At 38.1% G+C, this 21,385-nt stretch overlaps 1 long non-coding RNA gene across 1 annotated transcript; it reads right to left on the bottom strand.

Annotated features, from left to right (window-relative positions):
• Positions 1 to 2,381: 2,381 nt before the first annotated feature.
• LOC115628388 lies at positions 2,382 to 3,597 on the bottom strand. The gene is made up of 3 exons (XR_003995794.1): positions 3,588 to 3,597; positions 2,581 to 3,249; positions 2,382 to 2,526 (listed from the first exon to the last, which is right to left on the bottom strand). It is a non-coding gene; the product is annotated as an uncharacterized LOC115628388 (long non-coding RNA).
• Between the last annotated feature and the right edge of the window lie 17,788 nt (positions 3,598 to 21,385).

Raw genomic sequence — 21,385 nt, 5'->3', positions numbered from 1 at the left:
CGGGAAAACCCCCATAGGGGGGAAGTGGGGGGGAAAATCAAAAAAATAAAACAAACTCGTATAGAATACACACATAACGCATCTTTGTGCAAAATTTGGTGTCTCTATCTCTTATAGTCTCTGAGATCCAGGTGTTCATACGGACGGACAGACGGACAGACAGACAGACAGGGCTAGATCGACTCGTCTCGTCATGCTGATCAAGAATATATATACTTTGTGGGGTCTGCCACGCCTCCTTCTACCTGTTACATTTTTCAGCTCCCGCAAACCTCTTGTACATTTCATGTACAGAGTATAATAATAATTAAAAATTGTTATTTGAGACGGTATTTCATAAATTTTTTGACAAATTTGCTTTCATTGAAAAAAGATTGGATAGATTGGAAAAACGTTAGCAGTAGCTCTCCTATAAGGTAAAAAGAACATTTTTGACCAATTTGCTTTCATTGAAAAAAGATTGGATAGATTGGAAAAACGTTAGCAGTAGCTCTCCTATAAGGTAAAAAGAACATTTTTCTAGAAACTTTTTACTACAATTCTAAATCATTTTTCTTCAAAAATTTTTTGAAGCAGTTCTTAATAATTGGAAAAGGCACTCTTATGAATTAAATCTTATAAGCATTATATCTCTTTGTCAATTTTAAACGGATATATAGTACGAAAAGATGGAACTATTCCAAATTCCTGCTCCCGATGGAATGAAGTTGCCAGCACCTTTGCATAAGTAATTGTTCGAATGATTTTGTAATAAGTACTCCTAATAGATAAATCCGTTTAATACTCGAAAATGTACATTTATGAATGAATGTTTTGTGAGGATTGTCAGTTAATGGACAAATATAGGTAGATATAAATATATAGTAAGCACTATCCATCTATATCTTGCTCTTTGGTTGTGGTTGATGGTATGACGTTGATGGTGGCGTCGATGTTATTAGCGTGGCCAGTTTGACCCAATTCGGCAATTTAGAGTGTGTGTGAGTGTGTGGGTGTCAACGCCTGAAAAGTTTTTGGTTTCGGAGCGCACTACTGTGAAAATATCATGCCACACGCATTTGCAAATATTTTGATATTCGCGCTGTCAGCTGCTGGTCAAAACCAAAACACAAATTGGCAACAGTTTTTGCCACAATATTTTTACAACTGCGCTGAACTTTGCAATATTTGGATAGCCCATATAATTGTGGCCGGTTGTGTGGTTTTGGGCTAATTTTCCAGTCGGTCAGGACGTACAAATGTCGATTTAGTTGCTGTTGTTGTTTTGCTGTTGTTGACTCTGCCACTTCGATATGTTAATCTAAGCCATGACTTAGGCGCTCCCAGGCAATGACCCAATTCTGTCGACAGAATATCAAAAGGCGTCGTAGTCACGAAGCTCACCCACTCACAATTTAAATCACAGCATGTGTGTATTTTTGAGAATGTGTGTGTGGTTGATTTTTGGTAGGAAAAAGGGCCTTGGCACAAGCCAGTTCATTTACAAGGCTAGGGCTACGGTTAGTCTAAAATCGGGCAGCAGGCACTCGACGTCCCTCCCTCGCCATTTAACACTTTCACATTTCTCTCTCTCTCCCTCTTTACTTATCGCAACGAATGGACTTTTACTTTGCCAGTCACATCTATGTACAGTGGAAGCTCCCAGAATTGTTCACCCCCAATTTGTACAAGCTCTTGGTGAATTAGTTTAGTATGAAGGGGAATGAAGAAACTTATCGCATAGTTCCAAAGTACAAATAAACTCAAACCAATTAGAAATATACATACATACATACATATACTCGTACATGTCCATCTTCAAAACGAGGGGAAAAGTAATCCACAAGTAGCAAGAGAGTTTTAATAAGTAGAATTTAATTTCTATCTGAAAACTTAGCAACAATTCGAAGGAATTATTATGATCACTAAAACAATGTGAGGAATGAAATATGCAATCAAGTGGGAAATATAGCTCAAATAAAGAATCAAGCAAGATTTAATCTAATTTAATTCTGTACAGTTAATGTTTGTTCGTTTATTTTCACAAAAATAATCTTAAACATATACTTTGACAAATTATAAGGTCCTGTGAAAAATGTCGAACCATTTATTTGTTTGATTTTATTTTAAAAGTGTGTAGCTTAAATAAGACGTAAACAAGGGAATCTGATCCAAACGTAATTCCGCGTCTACGCTCCTTTATTTTAGTCTAGAGGAACTGCCTTTGATTTATTCATTCCAACGTATGTATGCAAACAATTTTAAATTTTGTTTTTGAATAATTATGAAGGAAAAATGTTTACTAACACATCAAAAAAAACTTAAACTCGTGCTTTCTTGGATTTAGGAGAATCTGGGTACCCAGATTTGTTTATTTTAGCTGTTGAAATCCTTCCGTTCAAACACAGAGACAGATGGACTTCGCTATATCGACTCATATTGTCACCCTGATCATGATCGTAGTATACTATTTTACATTTCATGTACAGGGTATAAAAGGGCGTTTTTATATATTATGAGTACAAGTCTACAAACCAAGATTAAAACCTTGAAATAAAATAAAAATTAGTATGAATTAGAATTAACGAAATACTTACATACTATCAACTATCTGGCCCGGGTGTGCTCGCCGGCCTGAGTCTGGTGTAATTCTTTTGGGCACCCCAAATGAAATGTGAAGTCAGATTGCTCCAATAAACGGTTGAGGGCAAGGTGCATATATTTATTGTGCTTTTAGTCCTTCTCCTTCAATTAAAGATGATCAGAAATCAGTAAGATGATGATTACAGCGAATGATTTAAGTAGCACAGCATTATAGAGCGCTTGTCTCGACTTATAAAAACGTAGTCCTTTTTATCCCTCGTAATTCACTTTCACTACGAAATTTTAAGTTATGGCAGACATCCGCTTTTGTTAGCTATGACTGTACGAGAATGCGGAGCTATGCATGTAGACACACATAAATTCCGCATGGCACTGCTCCTTGGACAGGGCATAGTAGTATGCGCACGAGTATTTGTGTCTCCCTGGATGCCCATTCCAGGCACGGGCTTTTTGTTTCGACTTGGCACAACGTGGCAAACAATTTATCAAACAAAATATGCACTTGAAATACAAAATTTCTGTGTGTGCGCTTTTGCCGAGTGCATTTTTATTTAATTCTCTTGTTTTTGCCACCGTTGCTGCAGTCGTAGTTGTTGTTATTGTTGTTCTTGTTGGCATTATTGTTGTTATTGCTGTTGTTGTTGGATTGTGATAAAGTGTGCGCTGCTGAAATGAATTCGTAAGTGCTTGGGTATTTTCAAATGTTATTCAACTGGCCCAGTTGTGTCATTACATTTTCAGTGGCAAGTAATAGTTGTGAGTGCTTTAAGAAGAAGTGTTGCCTACTTACAGGCTTTATGGCCGCGGCGACTGACTGGCAAGGCAATATCCCATGAATTGAAACCTCCAACTTTTGCCCAACGTCAATTAAAAAGTTAAATTATTCTTATTATTTTGATTTTTGTCAAATTAACTTTTCTCATGCAATGCAACTTCTGTTTGCCAAGTAGAAAAAAACGACACTACACACACACACACACACACACACGCACACCCGCACTCACCCACTAACAACATAATTCCAGTCCTGTTTTGTTTCTGTTTTCCTTTTAAGTACGTAGAGTACATCCGTTGCTTTGGAAATGTGGCCATGGAAATGATGTTGCTTTAAGGTAATCCACGTTGAGGCAATCATACATAGTATTGAGCCCATAAGTTTGGGCCGTGTATCAATTTCAGGACTGTTCGTATAGGAGGAGACGCAGCAGCATAAGTTTGTTTATTCATTGTATGTATGTAGGTATCATTTGATTTGTTTGCTCTTCTGTCTGTCTTGAGTCGTGCACATTAATCCTTGGCCAGGAGCTCAGCCGCAATTCAAAGCCGCCAACTGCTAAGCGACGCACGCATTTTTATTGATTTCGGTAGCTAATGCAAACTAATAAATCTGCTGAATGAGCCGATTTGTAGGTAGACTGCGTTGCTATCGAGCTTCAAAAGTTCTTGAGCTTTATAGCCGGCCCTATACAATGAATGGGCATGGGCTCAATTACGTCTGTCCTCCAGCCTGTCTGTCTGTGTACTCGTATTTGTTTGTTTGTGAACCAGCGCGTGCGTGCGTGTGTAATAATGAACTGTTGCTATTGTTGGGTGTTAGTTTATATGGTTGTTGCTTTTTCTATTGCTTTTGTTGTTCCCGTATTGCCAGTTTCCGTTGTGTTTATATATACATATAATATATAGGACGTATATGTATGTTTGTAGGTGTACAGGCATACTTGTGCATGCACAGTGTGGTTCGTTTAATTAGGTGAGCCTAATATAAAATATAAAATTGTGTCTAACAAAACAATAGACATTCTTCCCACGTTCTTTTCAACGAATTTTGTTATCATACACTTTTCAGTAAGTTATGAATACAAAGTAACAAGCAATTCAAAGTTCAACTGACCCGATTCCAAAAATAATATACTCGTACATGTGTTTCTATCTTTGCTTGTCGAAGTATAATACAGCAAAAATAGTAATAAATAAAAGTAAAAATTGAAAAACATGTCTAAATGCCTTTAGCAAGTTATTTAATATCAATGAAAGCTCTAATGGAGACGTGTTAATCAATAAATGTATCCAAACCGGCAAATAAACTGACATACAATATTTTATAGCTGGTCAGACAAGCAAATCATTTGCACAAGCATTTGTTTCCAAGTAGGTCAGGCTATGTAAATTTAACATATGATGATTGTAGCGAAAAATGCTCTGTCGCTTTATGCCGTTATAGTTTTTTGAGTGAAATAAAAGGCAGTTCACTACAAACTTTTACATAGCTTTTGTTTTTCATGAAGGCATAATAATTTTATTTTCATAATTTGAAATCTACGGTATTGGAGGATTTACTAATTATCCAAAAAATTATTGACAATTGAATACAAGTTATTCCAATGTTTTAATTAAGCAATCTTTTTCTTTGGAAAAGTAAAATGTCTTTTCTCAAATCTTATTTAATTATAAATTTTTTTTAAGTATGAAAACTTTAATCTCTATTCGCTTTCACAGCTCCACAACACCAAATGATAATCAGAACTATATTCGAGACTACCGAATGATAGTGATTCTATGAAGTGTTGTTACTGTTGTGCCTATTTAGATGGACAGTATTGTAGGCTGAAATGTACTATACAAGTATGTGCACACATTTGGTCGATCGAGTTGTCTGCGTCGCTGCACATGTAATTTGTCTCCATTTTTATCATTAAAATAACAATTAAGGCTTTATGTTGCCAGCTGTCTGTTGTCGGTTGGCGCAACTTCAATGCGATTGTGTGTGTGCGTGTTTTGTGAATTTTGTGTGTGTGTGTTTGTGTATAGGAGAATGTGGGGAATAGGGCGCATTGTTTGTAAATGTGTGCGTCATTTGCGGCCTATATATCATTATAAGTGTTTCTCATTTGTGCGAGAGTGTGTGGCTGACTCACTGCCTGAGTTTTGTATAGATCTGGATGTTGTATTGTTGTTTGTATCGGTAGTTTTATTGCATGTAAACATTTATACTTATTGTTAGCTATTTGCAGAAACAAACCCACACACACACACACGCACACACACCCGTACATTGTAACGGGTATAGGACATATCCCAGTAGAGTAGGCGAGATGGTGTGTGTATGTTGGAGAGCGCACGCTATATGTTCCGGCTCGGGCTCGTCGGCTAGTGGGTGGTGTTCGAGGTCTCTCCAATCATACGGCCTTTCATTAAGCTTATTATTTAAAGTTAAAGCGTGCTGTGGGGAAGCCAAAAAAAAAACCGGTAAAGAGATACATGAATATGACTAACAAAAGGATCGCTGGTTGGCAGACCACGTAACACAAGTGAACACACCTCTGGTATTCCCCTGATGGTGTTGAGGAAGTATTGGCCCACCCATCCTTGGTCATTTATATCCAAAAACAATTATGCAAATGACCCCTTTGAACCTCTACATGCTGTGGCTAGCGGAAATCAATGTTAGGCGGAATTTAAGCGAACATTATAAACTTTTTATTAAAAACTAAAATCATAATTTTCAAGGAATTCCAAAAAAAATGACCGTACATTAACCGATAATAGAAATCTAAGGCTAATTATCACTGGATTCGTAGCCAGTAGCAGAATAGGTAAACATATGCCTGCCTTAAAATACTAGTGTAAATATAAATTGAGCAAGGTGAGTAAAGCAACGGCTTGGCTGTAAGAGATGGTTAATAATTGAAATGGATCGTAATATAATAAAAAAAAATATGATGTAAGAGAAAGTGTTGATATTTAAAGTGTTATAAATTCTTGCATCGCTTTTTTTTTTTGTAAAGATTGGCCATAAATTTAAGTAAGTAATGACCGCAATCAAGTATAACGTTATTACGGTGATTTAAAAAAAATAATAATAATAATGCGGAAATTAGACTTTACATGGCCAGCAGGCAGACATATGACGCATATGAACAGGTGTTTTATTTATTTTTTTTTTGTTTTTGTACGCGTGCTCTTCTGCATGAAAGTAAATAAAATTCAAACGGTTCTACTTACAGTTGTCGTCCAACGTCGAAAGATCTTTCCGTTGAGGCGCTCTGCATAGGCTCGTTGCTGCTTACATGCACATTAATTATGATTTTTAATTTGTTTGTAAAATTTTATGTTGAAATTTTGGTTTTAAAAACATGCACTTTTCATACCTTCACTTGTCGCCATGCTTATTAAAATTTTATTTCGAAACGTATAGTCAAAGGGGTTTTTATTTGTTGTTTTGCTTTTTTTTTTTTGTTGCCTTCTCTTTTTCTTTTTTTTCTCTTTGGTTTTCACTTATTTCTTTTTTTTTCCCTCTCTACACACCCGGCCGTGCTGCTTTGCTCACATCGGATATAGATCAATTTAAGTATAAGGCCGTATACGACCCAAAAAAGAAGAATATAAGACGAAAGAATAGAAAAAAAATAAATGCCTAGTTCTCTCGGTTGCACTTTTTTTGTTGTTTTTGCAGGGCCCACATTTGTGTATAGTTTTACATATATATAGTTTTTATAATTTTTTTTTTTTTTACGCAGGCACTCTTCACTAAAGCCACCTGGGGCTTCGCCACCTTTTCGGTGCACGGAAACGCAACAAAAAAAAACAGGTGCCCTAGCTTAAGCCGACGACCGTCATATCGGATATGATCCACGCAACTGAGGCGGTGATTCTTTTCGCCGTTCCAGTGGCCTGAGCGAAGCGCCGATCTCGTTTCTAGCACGCCTCCTTCTCCCGTGCACTTCCCTTTTCCTAGTCGTCGCTCTAGCAAGTGCCCATCAAAGCGATAAGCAAAGGTTAATGCCCTTTATGGGGATTGGACTTTTTATTAAGTGCCAATTCTGCACGAAAACAATGTACAATGAAGAAATAGCATTAGCTTTTGCATTTTATATGCGAATAAACGGAAAAAGTAAAATTTACCCGATATCCGGAAGTGGCACCAGGCAGAATTCCTTTTGCTAACACAATTGAAGTGAAAAATTACTGCAAATTCTCCAAATTTGTTGCAGCAGGCTTAACGCTTTGGCCCAGCCGAATTTGAAACGGACTATAGGTTATACTATATGTATGACCATATATTTGCCAGCCAGAGTATATTGGGCACAACCCGCTCCCATGCGATCTTCAAGCGAAAAGAAAGTATCCGGATGCCGAGGCTACGCAAGAAAACTTTTCTTTGCGGAAATTGCTTCACCCCCTCTTCTGACAATCTCCCTTTGACAGGTCAAGGTTGAAGAAAGGGCCACTGACAACTAGCAAATATTGCCACTGAGCAATACTGAAAATAACCCATAGGTGGCCGATAGCCGTGCGGCTGCAGAAAATAATTTTTTTTTGTACATATATAAAAACAATTATGGAAAATTTGTTTGTTTCGTCTGCTAAGGCAAGAATAATAAAAATGCGATCATAGGCAGTTGGCGCTAAGACGAATCGCCAATTCAAACCGTAACTAAACAAGCAGTGCGTAAACATAAATAGCCAATGAACTGCTTGACTAAGGGAATGCAATTTAATTTACGATATTCGCCGCCAGCGTCGTTACAACATATGCACTTAACCACACGGCATGTCAATTTACTATTGTACGTGGGGGTATGGAGACATTTGCAGAATAATATGCTCTGTGACTTGCCCAATAACTTTCTTGTTTCCATGTGGAAAATTGTGTTCGTCAAGAAATAGAAGAATCGAGAGACACTGACTGTGAGTTATTCCTTGGAAATTGATGCCGAGCTGACATCAAAAACGAAACTTTTTAATTATGTTAATTATTTTTGGAAAGCCCAAAAGTGTGTAACTGAACATTTTGAAATGTTGTTGCAGTGGCATTAAAGTGTCCAAAAAACAAACTTACATTACGAATATGTTCCTCCAGAGACGTCTATACTCGCATCACCACGGCCCCTCCCTATGCTTGACTAGTCGAGCATGGGGTTTATGCATATGCTATTCGTATACAAGTATGTATGATTCTGTCGTCCTATTAGTTTGCATGTTCACAATGCATAAATCTATAGACATATTATATGGTGTACATGTGTGTGGACGGGCAGGCGGGCAGGCGGACAGGCGGACAGGCGGATGAACGCACATGGACAAGCTTTTAACAACATGAAAATGCTTTATAGCAATTAAAAAAGGCAATACATAAAATGCAAAAATACAAGCATATACGAATACAACATTTTTTAATATTCATGCCAATGGAGAGAGGGCGAGCGACTGAGAAATAAACTTTTAATGGCAAATGGCAGGAAAGCACAAAATGGCAAAGTCGAATATGGTGTGTATGCAGCACAAAATGTCAATTTGTAGGCAAAGGCAATTCGAATTAAATGTCAAATACATACACCTGCAAACAAATGCCAATTGAAATGCATGGTCTATACGTACATTGTTGATATATGAGGAAAGGGGAGGGGGGAGGTGATTAGTTTGGCGACTAGACCAGATTTAAATGCCGTAAATTTTCAATGTGTATGCAAAAGTATTTGTGTAATGCACACGATAAGCTCACTTATTGATCTACTTCAAATAACATGCACACAAATAGTCGCACAATGCCGAGGGGTATTTGTTTAGTATGCCAGTATACCTTTTGCTCCCCACAATCCACATTTCTATTCAGCCCAGTGAAAATTGACAAACTTTCAGCGCAACGCGTCCTCATGTTGAAAATTATCATCGACCATGGACGACGACTAAGCAAATGAGCTGCAGATATTCGCATCAATACAAGTTACAGTGAGCTCATGTTATATTAGATTCACTATAGTAGTAAAGCCTCCTCTGCTTACACAAATCCCAATGGCTAACAGTTAATTACAAAAGCATCGTTGAGTGTACACTTGCGACCAAAAGAGAGTTTCCGTTCTTTTGTTAACAGTCAGTTACTCAGACAATCAGGCAGTACTCGCAATACCTTTGTACTGTACACATATAGCTATAGCTCACAGTGTTAAAATTATTAAAATAATGTAATATTATCTAAATAGTGTTTAAAGCATATATCGAAAAAGGTAATTTAAGGTACAGATAAGTAAAGTAATGCAAAATAATCGCGCTGACATTTTGTGTCCTGCTACAAATGTATTGCAGCAATTAAGCTAAAATCAGCAAATAATAAGCAAATAATTTACATTTAAATAATAATTTACATAAAAAGTCATTAATACCAAATTAGATAAGGTTCGGCTTTTATATTCCATTCCGTTTAATCTTTCCATCGGTCAGGCCTAAAGCAGCATTTTACCAAAATGTGGTTCCTATGTATAAGCATGGTCTGCGTGGGAAGTCCTTAGCTGTTACGGCTTAAAGCTTCTCGATGTTCATACTGATCATATCTGTGACCTTGTGTATTATAATATATAGTGTTTGCCGTAGCAATAAATCTAGTAGTTTTAGGATTGTATAATAATGTAAGAGGAAAGTAGATGGCGAAAACGTAGCAAGTTTGTATGGAATTTCTCCACTTTTCTGTTTTAGTTGGGGGTGTACTGTACTATAAATGTATATGTATCCAAGTACATCTGTGTGTTTGTGTGTATGCTTATGCTGTTTAAATTCAAAGTGCCTCACTGCCAACAATGTGGACACTTCAGAGCGCAAACAGACACTCACAGATGCATACAAATACTGTCAGACAGACAGTTACACACGTGGTATAATTTGACTAACAATTAAGCACAAAAGCGCGCACACACACATATCTGCATATATGGAGATGTATGTAGATGGAGAAACGCGGTTTCATGAGTTAATGAAGTGATAGGAAGGTAGTTAATTAGCTGACCTGCCCTATTACATATGTATGTACAATATACTTGTGAGTATATGGGAATATACATATGCACGTATATCTGTGCACTTAAAATTTGATGAGTTTTAGAGAAGACAGGCACATTGATTGCTATTTGTACATATGGAATGAATACACGCATTTGTATAAATAAATAAATCCCTTTTAAGTCAAGCCTTTGGCTCACCCACCCACACTCTAAATACCCTAATCTGTAGGCCTATTTCTTACCCCTTCCCAATTGATTTTACAAATTTCAAATAAATTTGGCCAACTGGGTTTATGTTTGTCGAGTAAACAGGCAAAAGCTTCAAATTGCATTCTAGCAAAAACATGAAAGCAACATCAAAAGAATTTTCATAAATGTTTTCCATTTATTTATTGCAAAATACATATGACTGCGCCGGGCCCCGCATTTTCGTCTTGTTGGCATTTATTGGTGCGTAGTCAGGCAATTTGTGCAAACATAATGCACGGCAAATGAAAATCGTAAAAACTGTTTGCCAGTCACAAAAAAAGCTCACAGAGAAAAAAAATCTGGGCATAAATCTGGGTATAAATCTGGTCTAGTTCCGAAAGGCTTTGTGCTAAATGGCCTTCATCTTTGCAACTACTTTTCCGTAAAATAAAACTACTCGAATGGCAAATACTTAAGTAAAATTGTCGCACATTACATAACAGCTTTGTCAAGTTGCAAACAAATTTTCTTTAATTAGGCAACTTGGTAAACAAAGCGGGGAAACGGATGGGCGGCGGATGGAGGAGCTTAGAGGGCCACGTGCAACGAAAATTTTATGCTGGGTCAAAATAAAAAGCACAACGATTGCGCTTTGTAATGCAAATCGTACGCAAATGTTGCCGAGACGTAGTGGAAATATGAAATAAAGCCAGCGAGCGACGCGCCATTACTTTGATGGCGCCCAACGTGGGGCCGAAACAACATCGTCGTAGGGCAATGCATGATTGTATGCAAGTGTGTGGGTGGAAAAGGGTTATGCAAAGTCAAGCAACCTGAAAAAGACACATTTGTGATGCAAATTTGTTACCCACCCACAGTCCTTCTGCCACAGAGCCAAGGCGCGCCCCTTGACTGGCGTGTGTTCTGGCTCTCCGGCGGCTGCTGCTCCTACAGAGCTCTCTATGGCAACGTGTAAATCAGGCTAAGTACGTGGTCCTTTGGTCTTTTAGCTGCCATGGCAGTGCTCTGTGTGCGGCTGTCGTTGTTGTAGTTCTTATTCTTCTTGGTATTTTTGTTTGCATGTGTTTATGTGTGCGCCTCAAAATATGCAACAATTTTTACGTTTTCATTTTTGTTTGTCTTCGACTTTGTTACTGCAACAGTTTTTTAATATCAACCACCAACGCTGACACACACGCACACAGAAACACACTCGCAAAGAGATGATCACACAGACAATACACACATCTACAAGTATGTGAGTGAAAGGCGTGGCAGGTGTGTCAAAGTTTGTTTACCTGGCAAACATGTGCCCAGAGTGGAAATCGTTTTTCTCTACGCCAGCGAATGCATAATTACATATGCATGGCCTGGTGTGGGTGTTTCCAATAATACCAAGAGAATACGTTCTCTCACACATTTGCTTTGCATGCCTGTGATGCAAGCTTTTTAAAAATTGCGTATACGCCGTACTGGCCATTGGCGAGTCCATCTATGTGGTACATGTGTGTGCGTGGAGCCAATTGTTGTTATTTTAAATTAATTAATTTCATTTTCATTAGCAACCGACTGCAGCAGCAGCAGCAGTATCAGCGTCAGCGACAACGTCCCCGCCTGCAAGCTTGAAGCTTATTCTGCTTTTGTTTTCCATTTGCTGCTTGCATTTTCCATTATTTTTCATGTTATTTGCCAATTTGGCGCTTTTCATTTAAAGTGATTTTTGCGCCACTAATTATTATTTAAATTTTATGTATGCCCACATATGTATTTGTAAATACGAGTATCTATAGGTGCACATTTGCATTGCCCATATAAGTGGGATTATTTAAATAAATAAATTCATGGCATGTAGTTGAAATAATGGCCGTGTTAAAAATCAAGAAGCTGGGCCCAATTAACAGCCCACAATGCCAGCTGCCCGCAATTTTGTTTAATATATACATACATATACGTACGTACGTATAAAAATATATATGGATGTATTTATATACAAAATATATATACATAGATCGCCAGTCAATTACAATTATTTTTTATCTCTTTGGCAATTGTTTGGATGGCTTGCTGGCTGGCTGCCTGCCGGCCTGCCTCGTATTATTTATAAACTTATTTTGCATCGTAATCCGCCAAATTGGCATGCCGTCATGCGTGCTTAGTAAGCGCAAAACAGAAAGTAGTATGGGGTGTGTAATGAAGGGGTGGGTGATTGTTGGGGTTGTGCATTACAATGTAATTACAGCAAATGCAACTTTGTCTGGGTGTTAACGGCAAGCACGACTGCCTATGTATGTATATATGCAAGTAAGAGTATGTATGTAAGTTCCAATGTATATATGCAAGTAAGAGTATGTATGTAAGTTCCAATGCTTTTCTAAATGGTGAATACAGCAATACAGGGTAACAGGGTAAGAGAAATATATTTTTAATAAGAGGATTGTATATTTTGGGCTTAATGGAAAATAAGAAAATAAAAAATTAATTATAAAATATTGTTAAAAGTATTAGACAATAAATTAACAAACAGATAACTAGCAGATAATGCAAAATAACGAAATGATAAATAAATATAGTCAATCTGGGCTTATTATATCATAAAGAGATGCTTTTTATGTGTGCGTGTGTGTACAGTAAAGAGTTGAGCAGTGCGATCAATTATGGCTATAATAAGCGGATTAAATTATTACCCGTTGGTAAAATAGTTCAAGAGCGTAGTGTAACAGAAAAAGAACACAACCTTGACCTGGTTAGTATTTAGAGGAATATGAATACCAAGTTTGGTTATTATAGGTTCAATACATTCCAATATACAAGGTGTGTTCCAAAGTAAACAGGACTTTGTGAATCTAGCGCCCCCTGGTAGCGCTATCTATAGGTCGACTGGTGCGTTAGAATCTGCTATATTTATCGATTGTCCAGTGAGAATTCCATGACATTTCATCGATTGGATGTGAAGTTATTGCGTTTTAAGTGTCAGCATGTTTGTGTTATCGGTGCGAAAATGAGCTAGAGCCAACATTAAATTTTGTTTTAAAATTGGTAAAACTTTTACCGAAACGTTTCAATTGATGGAACAAGTTTATGGCGATGATTGCCTATCCCGTAGCAGAGTGCACGAGTGGTTTCAACATTTTCAAAGTGGTTGTGAGGACATAAATGACGATCAACATGTGGGCCAATCAAAATTCGTGATCACCGAAAATTCCATCGAAACTGTGCGTGAATTCATCAAAAATCAGCCGAAATCATCATTGAAATTGATGGAAATGGAATTGAACATCTCCAAAACATCGATTTAACGAATTTTGACCGAACATTTGGGCTTACGAAAGGTGTGTGCACGGTTTGTTCCGCACAAATTGACTGACGACCAAAAATTGCTCTCATCGATCGACGTTGTGACCGATTATTTGACCAAAAATCACATTTTAACCATTAACCACTCGCCGTATTCACCTGATATGGCACCGTGCGACTTCTACCTTTTCGGAAAAATGCATTTGCCTATGAAAGGAAACCGCTATGCTGACGTTGATGCCATCCAACAGGCGGCGACCGCCATCCTCAACGCTATACCGACAAATGACCTAAAAAAGTCGTTCGATCACCTTCTTGAACGTGCAAAACGTTGTATTCAGGCGAAAGGAGACTATTTTGAAGGCGACCAATAAATTTAAAAAAAAAAAAATAGTTTTCGTTTTTTAATAAAAGTCCTGGAACTTTTGAATTGCACCTTGTACTTGGGTTTATCCCGATGTGTAGATAGACGGGCGGACAAAGCAATAGTCTTGTCGTACTGATAAAGAATATTTATGTGCTACATACACTCGTACTAATCTAATATAGCCTTTAAGTACAAAGGCTTATAATACCTACATTGTTAATCTACCAGCAATCTGTTAAAACGCAATATTAGCCGGTACTATGCTAGGGCAGTCCTAGGGGTACTGTTTATAAAATGTAGGTTAACAAATTTTTTTTTAGTTTTAAATAAAATTGGGCGTGAGGTGCCAATATGTATACCAATTCTCTTGACAAAATAAAACATTGACAGAAATGAACTTCCGAAGATTGTGAATTTTTTCAATGTGCTGAACGTTAATTTTCCTGTTGGAAGTGTACAACGGAATCATTGAGCAGTATCAAAATTCATTTTAGAACTCTTAGAAAGGTTGAAAAGACTTATTATTTTATTCAAAACTTTTTGAGGCAATTTTTTTTCGGAATCATCGCATGGCCTGAAAGTTGAGACTTAAAAGTAGCCTAATTAAAAATGCTATAAGAAATTGTAAATAGAAGATATTAAAAACAAAAATATGCTAGATTTACCAACCAAAATAATTAACCTAACGTACATGTTCACTCAAACCTATCAAATGCAATGAGGTTTTAGTAACCGAACAGGACCTGTAAACATTTGTTTAGGATATATATGCTTAGCCTATTTGAGAAGAATAACTAATTTCGAGGTCTGCATAAGTATCAAGGTTAATATAACAAATAGAATTGGAATCAAAATATTGGTTTCCATCACCCTGTATGTGAACATTTTAGCAACCAAGCGCCAAGCTCCATTGGCAACACTTTGCTGCATTGGCGAAAATTTCTAAAATGTGTTGTTGGTGCCATCCTGATGAGTAGTGTGGAAGGGTTTTGACATTAGCATTTGTTGTTGTTGTTGCTTACGAACCCCAAGAGGCAGCTTTAAAATGCAAACAAAACAACAAAGTGAAATTTTAATGCAAACTAATACAAAATCTTGGATATTAAGTTTATGCTCACAGAGAGAGAGAGAGAGAGAGAGAGAGAGAGAGAGAGAGAGACGGAGAGTGAGAGAGAGAAAGAGAAAGAAGAGGCAACATCAGCAACAGAAACAGAAACAGCAAAAACTACACCAGAAATAACAAAAATGAGAAACAACAAAAACAACAGAAGCAGCATGACTTCAAAATAAATTGAAAAGCAAAATGCAAAGTGCGCGAGCGTTCGCATCTTTCGGTGCAGAGCGAGTGCGAGACAAATGAGTCTGCATCAATCTTAATTAATTATTTAAACGCAACGGGCATGGAAATGGCGTCAGCATTAGTGCTCTATGTATCAGTGTGTGTTTGTGTGTATTTGTATGTGTTTGTGCGTGGCAGCATTGCGCGCTTGCCTTGCCTTGCTCGTTTTTTCGCCTTGCGAGCGCGTGTAATTAAAACGAAAGCCTTTTGATATTTAAATTATTTTTCATAAATTGCATTGCTGGTGGAGCAGCAGCAGTGGTAGCAGTGGGGGCAGAAGCTGGTGAAAAGCGAGAGCAAAGGCAAAACAAAACCAGCACAAATAAAAATAAACAGAGCTACTCACTTTGCTTTCAACTTCAACTGCTGAATGGATGACGTTTTTTGTGAGTACACATCCTCCCACTCCCCCCCGCAGCACGTTTTTGTGCGAAGCAAAAGTCAAGCGAATGGCATTAGGTTAATTTGCCTGAGTTCCTCACTTGACGCTACTACTTTGAGAGCGATTTGTGCACACAAACACAGAGCCACATCAGTCATCAGCTAATTTGCCAAACACACGCTCCAGGCATTCAGGACTAGTTGCTCTCCATAGAACAAAGCGTTCTCATTTTGGCATAGAAATTCAATAAACGGCGACTAAGAACAAGTCGTTTTCAAACGAAATCTGCCATCCCCTGTAATTATGATTAATCTCAGTCAAATAGAATGAGTTAATTGCCTGTCGCATGCCATGTCATTAAATGATTTTTATCAGCGCTACAAAATATAATTTTCCACTCTTCGTCCCCCCCAGGGTTTCGTTTAGTAAATAGTAGAAAGGGTAGACAGCTTTGCGTATTTCGCATTAAACGCGTGATGGAAGGACGGAGCTACTTACTGGTCAAGCGGCTTATTATGCCAAGCAGGCTAAACACCTGAGCTTGCGGCAAATTTTCTAGTTTACTTTGGCGGCGGCTTTCATTTGCAGTATTTTACTCACTAATGAATACATAAGGATAGGCTGGTTTGTGAGACGGGAGCAACATATACTGGGGAAGCTGAAAATGGGGACTGGCTGGTCCAATGAACCCATGGCAACACTCCGTGCGGCCAAATGTTTTGCCCCAAGTTACAACTGCGGTGTCTGCTGTGCCTGGCCGGGCACGCTGTTAAAATCCCAACTTAATGTAAAGCTAAATGACATTTGTAGGGATTAAATTCATGCTTTTAGCACTTAATCCTTTTATCACTAGCCACGACGACAACGGCGGCGACAACGCGAACGAAGCGTGGCAGCTGTATTGGACTAGCGTCGAAACACCAACAACGTACGGTTGCTAGTGATGGGCTTGTTACATGCTCATTGAAAATTAAGAAATTAAGAAAAACCATAAACTGGGAAAATAAAGAGCATAAATAGAAGTGCTCGGAAATTTCTGGCTATACTGCAATAGCATCAATCATCAGACAAAATTAAGAGAAATGAAGCTTTGACTGTATTTTGAATATAAATTAATCAAACTATAGTCTCAATTATACAAAAAAAAGCAATTCATTTAATTAGTATTTGAAAAGTCTTTTAAAAAGAGTACTTCGCTTACAGTTGAATTAATTTTTAAGTTCACATTTGGTTTACTTAGAAATAACCAATTATTTCTCAATTTTATTTAAAACGAAATTACCTTAAGCACAAGCTACCATCAGTGCTGGTATGAGAGGGAAATGTATGAACATTTGAAAATTACCACACATCAGAGCATATCTGAAACAAGCTGCGAAAAACTTGGTCCGAAACAAATAGAGAGCTCAGTGAATCCCACATTTCCAAAGGGCCAAAGAAAGAAAAGGAACTTATCAAAAATATACATATATATACCAATCAACTAAACTTTACGGTATTCTAAGAACTGAGATTCATTTCGAGGTCAAATTATAAACATTTCTAGTGCCTTTCTAGATGCAACAACAACAACAAACAATACTAATAATAATTAGTTGTAATAATATATTTATGCGGAAGTTAGATCTCATCCACTTCACTGTCTCAGACTATATTTGTAAATTATTTTCAGACAATAGATTCTACAAATGAGATTGTGTATAAAGATAGTATTTTCTTTTTATTGGAGTTTTCTCCTGTTGTAATATAATTTTGTCACGAATCCATCTCTAGTTTACAAAGGTCTAGTCTCTAACAAGCTTTGAAGCAGTGGTGGTGCAGTTTTGCTTCAGTAGTTGTTGTTTTAGCTGCGATTCTGGGTGTTGTAAAGGAGAGAATCATACGGACACTGCTAAACACGGCGCTGGCGTTCGAGTCCATGAATCACATTTCCAGTATTTTATGCTAAAAACAAATTTCTATTGTCTTTTTTTGTGGGCCCGCCTCCATACATCAGTTTGTGTTGTCGTTGTGTCCGACATTTTAGTAAAATGAAGCCATTAGCATGGTAAATATTATTTTATGAAATTAAAATGTAAAATTTAGCACACACACGCATACGCACACACGTTTGTTGCTGTTTCTGTTCACAAATCTGTTGCATGCTTTCAGGCGCATCGTCAATTTGTTGCGTTAATGCCGAAATTTTTACATACACCGATACACACATGTGTATGTGTGTGTATTAAATTATCATGTGCATATGTGTGCTCAGTTTAAAGCAATTGTTGCCAAAAAAAAAGGAAATAACAGCAAAATTTGGAATGGAAATAAAATAAACGGCGGACATATTTAAAAGCGGCTGCCAAAAATGAGTCACGCCAAAAAAAGTGTTGCTGGATTTATATGTATTTCCAGATGCCAAAACTCACTGCGACTGCACGTGCAATTGTTATGCGCACAAACATACACATACAGACACAAACACATCATTTCCAGCCGTTAAAGTGGCACATTTATAACAGTAATTTTGCTGTCGCCAACCAAAAATTCCAAACGGTTCTCTTATTTTCTTTTGCACGGTTTAATTTTTGTGCACTCGCTACTTACGGTCCGTCACAATGAAATGCTAGTGTTCGACAACGTCTAGACCTATTGATGCCCGAAAGTGCGCCTGCACAATGACCAGGCCTAAACATTTGCCATGAATGTTGAGTCCAGTGCCACTGTCGACCTGCTCGACCCTCGTCCCTCGATCTAACTGAGTCGCGCAGACAACAAGCACAAGTGGATAATGTGTGGATATTTTTGGTCACGTTTGAATTTATTTGATTGCCAGCACTTTTAGCATTGTTGTAACTGACGTTTTATTTAATGCCTGCCAACAGCAGCGGCAGCTGCAGCAACACCAACAATAAACAGCGCAAATGTGGCCTGGCTAGCCTGGCTAACTGTCCTGCCTGTTTGAATGTTGGGAGGGGGGGAAGGGCTCATGGAAATTGCTCAGGAAACATACAATTTATTTCAGTTCATTTCTTTTTGCCACCATTTGGTGCCGAGCAGCCGCACAGTTGGCGACGTTGCACTCTTCCCATTGCCCTCCCAGCCCACACCCATCGCCATGCCACGCCCACTATTGATGTTGCCTACTTTCGATTTTGGCAGGTCGTGGCGCTCACGTTTTGCAATTGTTCGTGTGTCTTTTCAAAACTGTGGTTGTAGGAGCGAGCGAGTATGTTTGTTTGTGTGTGTGTGTGTGTGTGTGCCTTGACTGCCATTTGGCGGTCGTTGGCGTCGTTGCCGTCGCCGCCACAGTCAACGTGTTATTTGCCATTGTCTGGCGGCATAATTTGAGCACCGAAAAACAAACAAAACTCGTATTTTTTTGGGGAACAAGTTATTTGTCGTTCAATATTGGGCAGACTGGCAGGGCCGTCAGCAGACACTCGCGACCCCACCACCCAACCTCACTGCTTGTGGAAAAACAAGCCGTTTGATGTTTTCATTTGGTAAGTTTCGCTTTTCTTGTTTTTGTTGCTGTTGTTGTTGTTGTTCTTTGTTGTTCATTGGTTGTATGGCCCATTGACTTTGCCAGTCTTGGGCGCGCTCAACAAATACATAACTCCTGCTGACGGCCCCAATAAGTTTTTTGTCATGTCCTTGTTTAAACTCCTTGACGACCAATTGGTGAAGGAAACATACATTTCTAGGGTTTCCTGAAAAAATGTGTAATAAACGTAAGTTGTTTATCCACATTATTGCTCCCCATTATACAGAGTTTGTAATTATATTTACTTGTAGAACAATACAGAAGGTTTTCAAGGCAAACTTGCTAATAAATTTGAAACTAAGTTAACTTTTTAACTAAACTTTCTTAGTAAGTAATTGAAAGGAAAGAGCACCAAAAGAAAATGAACTTTAAATAAGCAATCATCTGTATTTGATGTATTACATTTCTTAATCGAGTGGATGTAGCATTTCCTCGAATTAATTAATCATATAATAAGAGTTAGATAAAATATTTTATTGAAAAGACTAAATACAGTAAAAAAGCAAAAGTATTATAATAATAAGTATTATAATAATATATAATTTGATATGTGGGTGGAGCGCAAAATTGTGCCCACTCGACTCTATGATTCCATGCTCGTGTGTGTGCGTTTTTTAGGGAACAAATAGGCTTTTATATTTGGATTTAGTACAGCATTGAATGAGTTACAAGTGAGCCCATCAAATACATGTGGGTACACATATACATATCCGAGTAGCGGGTATTATGACTGGCAATATATCCGCCTGGCAACGTTTGATGGCCTCATTCCTTTCGGCATGCGAGGCCGACGTTATCTTAGTCAGGGTGCGCCTTCTCCAAACCGTCGAAAAATTCGTGACAAAACTAAATAAATTGCAGCGATATTTGCATAAAAATGCGAGCTCTGTGTGTGAGTGACAATGAAATTTAAATATTTATGCTATACGCTTAATATTATTAGACTTACTCTTCCAAAGTTTCCCAAGTGGTTGTTGCTGTTGCTGTTGCTGTTCACTTTGCCTTTGGCGTGCCTTTGTTGTTGCCCCTGCTTGGTTTGGCAGTTGGAGTTAAAAACTTATATTAAAACATATTTTTCAGATTTTTGTTGTGCGTGACGGCAATGTTTGGTGTTGTTGTTGTGCTGTCGTTGGCTGACTTCTGACAATGGTGCACTTAAAGTATGAAACAAGCATAAAAATACCAAAAAATTGAGTCATATTTTTACTGGAGGGAGTTTTGTAAATGGGCGTTAAAGTGTCTGCTGTATGGCTGAGCAGTCCGTGTACTCTGTCAGCGTGCCAGAGCGCGCAAAACTTTAAACATCCACTAAAAGAACGACTGACTGCTTCAATAAGCAAACTTATGTGAGAAGCATTTGCCGCTAGCATCACACTGACTGCAATTTGCAAAGAAAACGAAAGCAAAACTGGCAGCCAACGAGCGCGTAGGAGCGACCACAACAACACAAACATCAATAGCAACAGCAACACTAATAAAGGAAAACCATCCAGAGGAGTAACAACAACGAGCAGCAGAACTAACCGAGCACAGAAGTCAAAGCAGCAAAGCAATGAATCACCGTGGCGAGCCACTTGGCCCAGCAAACAAATTCAACTTGAAGTGAACTCGACTTCGAGTTGACTTTTGACCGTCAAACAAGCGTCGACGTCGACGCCGACGTAAACGTAAACGTCGCGTTTACCCTGCAAGTTCATGCAGTGCGGTTTTGTTGCACAGTAGTCTGAAGCACAACAGTCACACAACAATGCATTCCAACAATTAAAATAATGATAACGTCTAGGGTCGTAATGAGCTGCTGCACATGTCTCTACGTTCATTTAGTTGAGGTCCAAAAGCTTCATTTACCACATTACTCTAATATATTCGGTCGGCTCCACTTTGCAGCTTCTTGTAATACTTGATTACAACCTTCTTTCTCTCCAGTTTT

This window comes from Scaptodrosophila lebanonensis, unplaced genomic scaffold (genome assembly GCF_003285725.1).
Source record: "Scaptodrosophila lebanonensis strain 11010-0011.00,11010-0021.00 unplaced genomic scaffold, SlebRS2 tig00000113-arrow-arrow-pilon, whole genome shotgun sequence".
Taxonomy (NCBI): domain Eukaryota; kingdom Metazoa; phylum Arthropoda; class Insecta; order Diptera; family Drosophilidae; genus Scaptodrosophila; species Scaptodrosophila lebanonensis.
The sequence above is the reverse complement of the archived record's forward strand: the minus strand, read 5'-3'. Positions and strand labels throughout refer to the sequence as shown.